This window comes from Chiloscyllium punctatum, chromosome 34 (assembly GCF_047496795.1).
Source record: "Chiloscyllium punctatum isolate Juve2018m chromosome 34, sChiPun1.3, whole genome shotgun sequence".
Lineage (NCBI taxonomy): Eukaryota > Metazoa > Chordata > Chondrichthyes > Orectolobiformes > Hemiscylliidae > Chiloscyllium > Chiloscyllium punctatum.
Genome location: NC_092772.1, coordinates 17,945,592 through 17,957,608, shown reverse-complemented (window position 1 = coordinate 17,957,608; position 12,017 = coordinate 17,945,592). Strand labels below are relative to the sequence as shown.

The window sequence follows — 12,017 nt, the reverse complement described above, 5'->3', positions numbered from 1 at the left end:
CAATAGTGTGAATGCATCTATTGTAAATATTTGGAATATTCCAGAACTGCCCAGTGCTTGGCAAATTCAGGAGGGACAAAAAATAACATTTGAGTAATTTGAAATTAAGAATCTAAGAGGATGTAACCACTGAAGTATTCAATTCAAATAGTTAAATGGAGTGCCCACATTTAAAATACCTCTTATCCATAGGAATGGATGGACTGACAGAATTGGGACCAAATTCCTAGCTGGGGCATGTGAAATGTGCTTTGATAAAGTCACCTGCATTTACCAACAATAATTTGGAAAGCTTGGAAATTTAAAAAAAAACTATACGAGCTTCATTGTTGCTCCAGTCTGGTCCCAAGCTCTGTGAAAAAATAACAATGTTCAGGTTTATTGCATACACTCTGAAACACGTGTTTCTTCTACAGATCCTGCAAGTTTCCCCAATGAGCATAGTCCATCCAAATGATGTTGCTAACTTTGGCCAACTCATTTCTTTCCTAGCCTCTATAGCCTGAAGAGCGACCAGAAGCAATTACTCCACATATGTGAGAACATTACCAATGAGGATTCTTTCCTTCAGAATTGACTTCCATATATTCAGTGCCCAGAACAGATTAAAAAGCTTGTTACCTTTTATAGAACAATGATTCAGTGGGAGTAAAACCTGTTCTTGCTTAACAATCATGCTGTCTAAATTTTAAACATGAACACTTCTTAATAGTTCACTAGATCCTAATGAAATATTTGGTGCGAAACAAATCACATGATACATAGTTATTCAGATAACAAAACAAGTTTGTTCATTGAAGAACCTAGAGGAAAAGGTCATGAAACAATGTGAGTTTGATATACCTCAATCATCATTTCAAGTGCATTCTCTGCATAAATTCTCCTTTCCCTCCTCGAAGTATTCAACTTCTTGAATAATTGAGAGAATGAAGTCGCAGTTGTACAACACGAAATCAAACCCTTCAGTCCAACTTGCCCATGCTGACCAGATATCCAAAATTAATCTAGTCCCATTTGCCAGCATTTGTTCCATATCCATCTTAAACCCTTTCTACTGATTATCCGTTTGTTTTACTTTATCAGCACTTGAAATACTGACATTTTCTTTTCTCCCAACATTGGTTAAAGAAATCATAAGTTCGTTCATCCAAGTTAATTTTGTAATCTTTCACAAAGAAACAAGTGAGGACAACATATAGCTGAGTGCAAAACAAAATACTGCAGCTGCGCGATATCTGGGAACACTCTAAAGGTGAGGCACTGATACTGCACACGTTTGTCAGCACAGTTTCAATTACTGACAATTTAGTAATGTCTTAGCCTTCACATAGTTAAGGTAAATGTGAGATATCTGAATTTCATGAATTGGTTCCTATCGCACTTTGATCAACAAAAATTATTCTTGGTTTAATCTACTCAAAGGAGAAAGTGACGACCAAAGAAGCTGGACATCAGAGTCGAAAAGTGTCATGCTAGAAAAGCACAGCAAGTCAAGCAGCATCCGAGAAGCAGGAGCGTTGATGTTTCGGGCATAAGCCCTTCATCAGGCATCACAGGCTTCAGAAAAATAACTGGCATAGACTTATGCCAATACATATGTAGAAGGGTCAGACCATGTTACTATCAGATTAGAGACTAATTTCAGATTTGGTACCATTCAGTGCAACATTTCAATATGATACTTACATATGTACCTAAAAGAGAAGTTGTCTAAAATTACATGCTCTAGAATGATTTTACGATTAAACTTGGAAATAAAGCTGGTGAACAAGAATGGCAAAATGAAGTCCCATCAGTATCGCCTTCGGCAGTGTCAAGTAAGAATTTGACAACAGAGTTGCCACTTTAGTGTAAGCTGCAGTCTGGCCAAATTGCAGCAAAAATGTGTTCAATTTTATCTGCAAACTATTGAATGCAAAATCCTCCTTGCACAATAATGAGGCAGCATTTTGGGATGTCATTTTTAAAATATATTATTTTCAAACTTACTCACAATTAAGAGTGATCATTTGGTGCGGTCTGCATAACACAATACGAAGAGAAATTAACAAAAAAAAACATTATAACACAAATTCAGAGTCACTAATTCATTGATATTGCATGGGTCCAGCATTTATAAGTAATCAATTTTTAAAAATAAATACAGATACATTTACTAACTATATTGGAGTACAGTCAAGTTTCTTACTGAACTGTGACAGGATTGGACAGAGTCCACATGGATTTAAGAGAGGGGAATCATGCTTAGCAAATCTACTGAAAGAATCTACAGAGTCGAATATTAAATTAAGAAATTGCAGGACAATTAGAAAAGCTTATCAAAAGCTTTGTGAAAGAGAAACTATATTTGACAAACTTATGACAGTTCATTGAGGAGATAACAAGCAGGGTTGATAAAGGGCAATCCAATGATGTTCTGTATTTGGATTTTTAAAATGCAAATGATAAGGTGCTACATAAAAGTTAATTGCACAATTTAGGAGCTCATGGTATCAGGGTAATGTATTAGAATGGAATGAGGATTGGTTAACCACACTGGTTGTTGCTGAGTCCTCACTTGCAGTGCTGTATACAATGTTAGCTCCCATATTTAATAAAGGATAAACCAACATCGGAGACTATTCAAAAAAGATTCACTTAGCTACTTCGACGACGAAAGGGTTGACCTGCCAAGAATAGATAAGCAGGTGTGATCTTATGGAAACAAGATTCTGAAGAGTTTGACAGGGTGGATGTTGACTAGATCTTCTAGCACCAGTAAAGTCTCAAACCAGGGGACTTTACAGAAGGGATCATTGATTTTAGAAAAAGTAAGTGTTTTTTTCTCTCACTGAATGGCTAGAATTTTCTCGCCCGAACTTTTGTGAAAGTTAAATGCGGGAGGGGAATGGTTGAGTTACTCTTCGGAGGGTTGTTCTGGCTTGTTGGGCTGAAGGGCCTGTTTCCACACAGTAGGGAATCTATGATTCTATCTCAAATTATTTTAAAAGAGGGCAGATTGATTTTTGAAATATTGAGAAGTTGAGGGCTATGCGGATCAAGCATAAAAGAGGTGTTGATGCCTGGGTTGGCCAAGCCATGATCTGATAGAATGGGGCAACAAGCTGAAAGAGATAAATTGCCTCCGCCTGCTCCGATTCCTTGAGGCTCCGTTTCATGTTTTTCTTGTCTCCACAGGAGAGTGCGATACAATGTGCTGAAGATCTCAGATGTTGTGAAAATGGGGTGTTCATGTACTGATTCAGATGGCATTGATTCATCAATCACAGCTATACAGTCATGAGTAGGAAGGCAATTCCCTCCATGTATAAGGGAAATCTACTGCAGAGCTCACACAAAGGGAATTCTTACCCTCAGTAAACCCCTCCCATCACTTTAGCCAACACATCAGCAAAAGTAGGACACACTGCGCATGCTCTATCCAACAAAGGGTCTACACCGGACCAATGAAAGGACGGTGGGTGGGACTGGAGGACCCTGGGGAGGTTGGTCCTCCAACCAATCAAAGGGAATGAAGGGCGGAGCTAAACTAAACCATGTGATCACCCTCGCGCGCGGCGCAGAGTCGCTATAATGAATGCTCGGGAAGTTATGGAGAGAAAGGTTATGGTAAGGAAAGAAATAAACAGGGAAACGGGAGAAAAACTGTGTTGCTAATAGCGGAGACGTTTTACAAATTGTGCACGTCGGAAAACACAAATTTGAACGCCTCAGTATCGTGTTTGCAGTTAATGGAGAGTTGCCTCAGCGGCTGCAGGGCTGAGTGTGCGCCGCCATCTTTATTCGGGACAAAGATTCACTGGACACGTGCGGAGCCGCCATCTTTGTAGGGGGCAAGGTGCAGCCAGGCGCATGTGCAGCCTTTCTCGAGTATAGAGTCACTGGGATCATAGCAGCCAATACTGCTCTGATTCACCTCTGGGCTCCCTCATGACAACTTTGTCAATATCTAGTTTCCTCAGTCTCGAACCATAGGTGTATTTTCGGTCTGTTTAGTACTGTATTATTACTTTTATAGACCCTTTGTAAATGAGTTTTTCACTGCGGCCCAGCCCCTGACCATGTACTGCTCTATTATCAGATTACTTTTTTCTTGAATATTTTTGACAATCAAGAATTTTTTTTTCCCAATAAGCAAGTGTATTTTCCTTCCATTTCTGACTATCAAATTCTGCACCATTTTCATTCCCTGTAATCTGTTTTGCACTGCCTGAAACATCAACTGTGTTTCTCCTTCCACAGAAACCAGTGATTAATGCCAAAGCCCTGTTGCCTGTGGAGAGGGTGGTGTTTGATTTTCTTGTACAGCTGCAGTTTGTGTGGTGAAGGTGCTCCCACAATGTGGTTGGGTAAGAGACATTACAGAGTATTCATTACAGCAACATTGATTATTTGAAGATAATGTCCAAATCAAGAACGGTTTGTAGTTTTATTATCATGCTTATAAATTCACAAAAATACTACTGAGAGTTTTAGATATAAGGCCAGAGATGGAGATATTAGGTCAGGTGATCAAAAGCATTGCCAAAAAGCAGGTTTTGAGGGACGTCTTAAAGGTGGAAAGCAGACCTGTCAGGTTTTGTCTGCAAATTCCAGACCATATTGCTTTAGCAACTGTAGAATCGGCCACACAGTTGAAGTAATGAATTAACAAATCGTTGGGAGTCTCAAAGAAAATGGGTTGTTGAGGTCTCAAAGGATGTGTAGTGCAGGGAGCTAAGGATGATCACAGCCAGGAATCAAATCAAGAATGAGAATTTTAAATTGTTGTCGCTTATGAATATGAGCCTTTTGATGGATGAACATGTTTGGGGAGAAGTGAGCACGTGGGCGATAGAGCTTTTATTTTTTTCGTGAGATGACAGGGAGATTGAATTTGGGAGGCTGGCTAGGAGTGTGTTTGGATAATTAAGTCTGGAGATAACACACGATGGATGAGCGTTTCAGTATATGAGCTGAGATGAGGGTGGAATCAGCTAGAAATAGTGGTGTTGGAGTGGGACTGGGCTGTTGCTCTCACCTCACCTCTGGGATTCAGCTGGTTGTCAGGTTGTGAATCAGGGCGGTAACACAATCGGGAGCTGAGTGGTCCTGGTGGAGCCTAAAATGAGTGTCGCTCAGCTGCCTGTTGCTGAGCAGCTGCTGCTTGATAGCCCTGTTGATGACATCTTCCATCACTTTACTGCTGATCGAGTGTGGACTGAGAGAGGGAAAATTCCTGGGTTGGATTGCCCTGTGTTTTTGTGTTGAACATCCCTGGGCAATGTTCCACATTGTCGGTCGATGCCAGTGCTGGAGCGGGACGTGGCTTGGTGGGTGGCAAGTTCTGGAGCACAAGCTGTCAGTATTATTGCCAGAATGTTAGCAGGACCCATAGCCTTTACACTACTTAACCATTTCTGGGTATTATTCGAACTAAATTGAACTGGCTTAAAGCTCACACCTGTGACGTTGGGAACCACTGGAGAAGTCTGAGATGGATCATCTCACTTTGCATCTTGCTGAAAATTGCTGCAAATGCTGTCATCTTATATTTTGCATGGAAGTATGAAACCCCTCCATCAGTAAGGGTGGGGATATCTGTAGTGCTTCCTGCAACGAGTTGTTTAATTGTCCATGACCATTCACAATTGGATGTGGCAGAACTGCAGAGCTCTGATCTGATCCATTGATTGTTGAGATTACTTAGCTCTGTTGCTTGCTGCTGATGCTGCTTGATATGGATTTACTAAGGGGAGGTCATGCCTGACAAACCTGTTGGTATTCTTTGAAGAGGTGACAAGCAGGTTAGACCAGGGAAACCCAGTGGATGTGATCTATCTAGACTTCCAAAAGGAATTTGATAAGGTGCCACACGGGAGGCTGCTGAGCAAGGTGAGGGCCCATGGTGTTCGAGGTGAGCTACTGGGATGCATTGAGGATTGGCTGTCTGACAGAAGGCAGAGAGTTGGGATAAAAGATTCTTTTTCAGAATGGCAGCCGGTGACGAGCGGTGACCCGCAGGGTTCAGTGTTGGGGCTGCAGCTGTTCGCATTATATATTAATGATCTGGATGAAGGGACTGGGGGCATTCTAGCGAAGTTTGCCGATGATACGAAGATAGTTGGACAGGCAGGTAGTACTGAGGAAATGGGGAGGCTGCAGAAGGATCTAGACAGTTTGGGAGAGTAGTCCAGGAAATGGCTGATGGAATTCAATGTGAACAAATGCGAGGTCTTGCACTTTGGCAAAAAGAATAAAAGCAGACTACTTTCTAAATGGTGAGAAAATTCGTAAAGCCAAAGTACAAAGGGATCTGGGAGTGCTAGTCGAGGATTCTCTAAAGGTAAACATGCAGGTTGAGTCTGTGATTAAGAAAGCGAATGCAATGTTGTCACTTATCTCAAGAGGGTTGGAATATAAAAACACCATTGTGCTACTCAGACTTTATAAAGCTCTGGTTAGGCCCCATTTGGAGTACAGTGTCCAGGTTTGGTCCCCACACCTCAGGAAGGACATACTGGCACTGGAACGTGTCCAGCGGAGATTCACACGGATGATCCCTGGAATGGTAGGTCTAACATATGAGGAACGGCTGAGGATCTTGGGATTGTATTCATTGGAGTTTAGAAGATTAAGGGGAGACTTAATAGAGACGTACAAGATAATACATGGCTTGGAAAGGGTGGATGCTAGGAAATTGTTTCCATTAGGTGAGGAGACTAGGACCCGTGGACACAGCCTTAAAATTAAAGGGGGTAAATTCAGAACAGAAATGCGGAGACATTTCTTCAGCCAGAGAGTGGTGGGCCTGTGGAACTCGTTGCCGCAGAGTGCAGTGGAGGCTGGGACGCTAAATGTCTTGAAGTCAGAGATTGATAGATTCTTGTTGTCTCGGGGAATTAAGGGCTATGGGGAGAATGCGGGTTAGTGGAGTTGAAGTGCCCAGCAGCCATGATTGAATGGTGGAGTGGACTCGATGGGCCGAATAGCCTTACTTCCACTCCTATGTCTTATGGTCTTATGATATGCAGGTCGTCCTGCTTGGTAGCTTCACCAAGTTGGCACATCATTTTTAGGTCTGTCTGGTGCTGCTCTTGGCATGCCGTCCTTTCCTGTCCATTGCAATGGGTGAGTGCGGGATGGACAAACCCATGAGATTACAGATTGTGCTGGAGTACAGTTCTGCTGTTGTTATCCCACAGTACCTCAGAGATATCCAGTTTGAGTTCCTACATCTGTCCCATTTAGCACAGTGATAGTACCACTCAGCACAATGGAGGGTTTTCTCAACTTTAAGGTGAGGCTTTGTCTCCAAAGACTGTGGGATGGTCGCTCTTACAGATACTGTCATGGACAGATGCATTTGCAGCTGGCAGATTCATACTGATAAGATCTCGTATATTTTTCCCTCTTGCTGGTTCCGTTACCGCCTGCTGCAAACCCAGTTGAGCAGCTCTGTCCTTGAGGACCCGACCAGCTCAGTCAGTCATCCTGCTGCTGAGCTACTCTTGGTAGAGGACATTGAAATCCTGTACCCAGAGTAGGCTTGTCACCATTTTATTGCCTCAGTGCTTCCTCTAAGTGTTGATCAACATAGCGGAGCACTGATTCATCAGCCGTGGGAGCACGGTACGTGGTACTCAGCAGGAGCCATGAGACTTCCTGCTGTCCAAAGTCAATGCTGAGTACTCCCAGGGCAAATGGTTCCTGTGTGTACACTACTGTGTCATCACCTCTGCCTGGTCTGTCCTGCTGGTGGGAAGGACATATTCCGAGATTTCAGGAGAAAGTGAAAACTGCAGATGCTGGAGATCAGAGTCCAGAGTGTGGTGCTTGGAAAATACAGCAGGTCAGGCTGATGAACGGCTTAGGCTCGAAACGTTGATTCTCCTGCTCCTCGGATGCTGCCTGACCTGTTGTGCTTTTCCATCATCACACTCTCTACCTAGGGATGGTGATGGTGGTGTCTGGACATTATCTGTAAGGGATTACTCTGTGAGTATGACTATGTCAGGCTGTTCCTTAACTAGTCTGTGAGACAACTCGCCAAGTTTTGGCACAAAAAAACCAGATGTTAGTGAGCACGTTGTTGCAGATTCGAGAGGGCTGATTCTGTGGTTGTATTTTCTAATGCCTTGTTAGATGCCAAGTGGTCCATCCAGTTTCATTCCTTTGTTGAGACTTTGCAGTGATTAATACAGTGAGTAGCTTGTTGGGTGACTGTCACGTTGTGAGGATTTTTTTCACAATTGACAATAGTTCCATGGAGATCAGGAGATTCCTAATTCGTTATTTTTTCTTGAATTCAGATTCTACCATCTGCCGAGCTGGGATTCGAACAAGGACTTCAGTTGGACATTTTAATATTCTCGATAAAAGTTAAATATATTAGGTTTGTTCACTCATTTTAAATATCACTAACCCTGGTTTTGTTTCTTTGTAAAACACTGTCCATCATCCTGTCTCCTTCATACTTCCCTCCAACAACAAGAGCAAGGAGCACATTGAGTTTCTCTGTCACTAAGACTGAGACAATCCGATCAGCTGCCTCTGCTGCTTCTCTCCCTCCCACTAGCCCACCAAGACAAACTGCCTCACATGGTGTTCCTGATTTTTGTCCCAAACTTACATCTTTCTCCAGTCTCTTGTCAAGCCTTATCAGAACTCACCTTGATCTTTTACTAGTCTCACTAAACTACAGACATTCCAACTCTGTTTCCTCCTCATCACTCCCCCTCCCCAATTCACAGGTATTGTTCCTTGTTGTGTCTGTCCGTCTTTTCTGGTTATGTCCTTCTCATCCACTCTGCAAAAAAAACCTAACATTTGACCTCACCATCAATTGTAAATCCTGCTCCATCTCCACTCTCCCTTTCATTTCTGAATTCCTTGTATTTGGTGTCCCTCAAGGATCTATCCTTGGTCCCTCCTGTTTCTCACCTACGCACTGCCAGGAGGTGACATCGTCCAAAGGACAGTGTGAGGTTTCACATGTACACTGACGTTGTACTCGCCCTCCCCACCATCCCTCTCCATTGCTCCACTGTTGCTCAGTTACCAAACTGCTTATCACATTCCCACTACTCGATTAACTGCAATTTCCTCCAAAGAAACATTGTTACGGTTAAAACCATTACCTTTAGTTGCTATTACAAATTCCTTTCCCTTACTGCTGAGCCCCTCCCTCTCACTGGGTGCAGTCTGAGATAGAACTAGACTCTTCACAACATTGCTGTCATATCTGTAACCCCAAGGTGACCTTCTGATCAGGCATCTATGCAATCACAAACACCAGGAATTCCAATCTCTAAAATGTTGCTTGTCTCCACCTCACCCCAGCTCCATTGCTACTGAAACCCCATACCCGTGTCGGTGTTGCCTTAAACTTGATGAATCTGAAATGAACCCTTGATTTCCTAACTGACCCAGAATCTGCTCGCTTTCAGTGTTTCCTGCACAATGACCCCCCCCCCCCCCCCCCCAGGTCCCTTTGTGGTGCAGCTTTCTACAGTTTCCACCATGTAAATAGCACTCTGTTGTCTTATTATCCCCTCCAAAATGACCGACTTCACTTTTTCCCAAATTATGCTCCATCTGACAACATGTTGCTCCCTTCTCCTGTGCATCTCTCTCTCTTCACAATCCTCTTAGAACTTTACAGTTATGCCTTTTCCAGGAGTTCCCCCCCCCTCCCCATTCTTCTAAACATTTACTGGGAGTACTGGGCAGTGTGAAGCATGCAGAGTTGCTCTGTTTTTAGAGATACTCGATGGGAGGAGCTTGCTGCCCATTGGTCAGAATGGAGGCAACTTGCCCATCGAGCTGCATGAGCCTTTCACCCCCCCATGTCTTATTGATGAGGCACAGCGGCAGCACGGAAGGGAAAAAAAGAAAATCCTGCTCTCTATATCTCACTGACTCTTGGAATATTCAGTCCCATGTTTCAAAGATCTGCCCTGTTCAGTCACATGAAATTCCAAGGTGGAAACTCCTAGAAACCCACATAGATTTTCCTCTGAACTGACTGCTGACCTCCACAAGGGGTAATGTGTCCAGTCATCCTTGGCCAGGAGGAGGGGATGGTGCGAGTTTCTAACCTGAACTGACGATGATGGATTTTATAAACTTGTATTACAGGATACTACAGGTGGACATTCAGATGGGAATCTCAGTCATTGTAACGCCAAACTCTGATTGATTGAATTAGTCAATTCATCAGGACCTGGATATTTACATTGTGTGTGAGTATTGTGTTCCATCTGAATCCCATTTTCTGCATAAAAGTTCTCCTTTGAATCTTCCCAAACCTTTAATGTGTGTCCTGTAATCCTTGTATAATGGGCGGATGGGTATAAGGTTTATTATTATAACGTGTAACTTTTCTAAACCCCTCTGTCGCAGCTCCTCTCAATTACCTTTGCTATAAGGAGAACCCCTCAGTTTTCCCAAACCCCTAATTCCCCAATGTCTGTTTGCTCTCTATAAGGTACACATCAGGATTGTGTTGGAACATTCTCCACTTGCCTGCATCAATGCAGACAGCAATATTAAAGAAAGTGAACATCCTCCAGGACAAAGCACTGTGCCTGAGTGGTGTCCCATCCACTACCTTCAGCATTCCCTCTCCCCACCCCAGAGACAGTGGCATCACTGTGTAAAAGGTAAAGGCAGCATTGTCCTACCAGACCATAGGACTGCTCTCTCATTAGGGAGGAAACTGGAGCCCCTGGAAGAAACCCATGGATACACTGGGAGAATGTTCAAGTCCCACAGAGACAGTTGTCCAAAGCTGGAATCGAACCTGGGGCCCTGGCAGCAGTGTTAATCACTGAGCCACTGTGCCCCCTAAAATTGTAATGTGATTCACATAAACCATTGTCTGAACAAAAATTTTTTAAAAGTCCTGAACGCCTTTTTTAAAGCCATTCTGCTGTCACCTTAAAAGTTATGTACCCAGTCTTGAGTCGCATCTCTTCCTGGAAAGGACACCAGCTGTTCACATTACTGATACCACCCCTCCATGATTTGAGAAATATCTAATAAGTTTAATCCTCAACCTCCTGCGCACCAGTGAAAGAAGTCGCAGCCTATCCAGCCTCTGCTTATAAGTCAAACTATCCATTCCCATCAACATCCTGGTAAATCTCTTCTGAATCTGCTGCAACTACATAATGTCCTCCCGATATCAGCATGACCAGCACTGGACACAGAATCCCAGAAAAGGGCTCCCCAACATCCAAAATAATGTCCCAACTCTTGTACTCAAAGGTCTGAGCAATGAAGTGTGCTAAACACCTTCTTAACCACCCCGTCTACATGTGACACAGACTTGAAAGACCCGAACCCCTCGGCCTCTTTGTTCCATGTCTCTACTCGAGGCCCTGTTTTAATTAGTGTATGTCTGCCTCGTTTATTTTATCAAGATGTAATATTTTGCATTTATTCCAACCCAAAAATCCCAAAAAACCCTGAGCATTAAAGACAGTAGGAGTATACTTAAGAGGGAAATCAGGAGGACAAAAAGGGGACATGAGATAGCTTTTACAAATAGGGTTATGAATAATCCCAAGGGTGTTTATAAATACATTCAGAACAAAAGGGTAACTCGAGAGAGAATAGGGCTCTTCAAAGATCAGCAAGGCAGCCTACGCGTGGAGCCGCAGGAGATGGGAGAGATACTAACTGAATATTTTGCATCAGTGTTTACTGTAGAGAAGGACATGGGCAATATAGAATGTGGGGAAATCGATGTTGACGTGTTGAATATGTCCACCTTGCAGAGGAGGACGTGGTGGGTGTCTTGTAACCCGTAAAGCTTGGTTAATCCCCAGCACCTGATCAGGTGAACCCTAGAACTTTGTGGGAAGCTGGGAATGTGGTTGATGGGCCTCTTGCTGAGATATTTATATCATCGATTATCACAGGTGAGATGCCGAAAGACTAAAGGTTGGTTAAGATGGTGCCGCTATTTAAGAAAGGTGGTGGGAATAAGCCAGGGAACTATCGACCGATGAGCCTGACATTGATGCTGGGCA

General features: G+C 43.2%; 1 long non-coding RNA gene across 1 annotated transcript; it reads left to right on the top strand.

The window, feature by feature from the left end:
* The first annotated feature begins 4,285 nt into the window (after window positions 1-4,285).
* On the top strand, window positions 4,286-10,164 carry LOC140458991 (uncharacterized). Its single transcript, XR_011953800.1, has 3 exons — window positions 4,286-4,349; window positions 8,292-8,374; window positions 10,120-10,164. It is a non-coding gene; the product is annotated as an uncharacterized lncRNA (long non-coding RNA).
* Window positions 10,165-12,017: the final 1,853 nt, after the last annotated feature.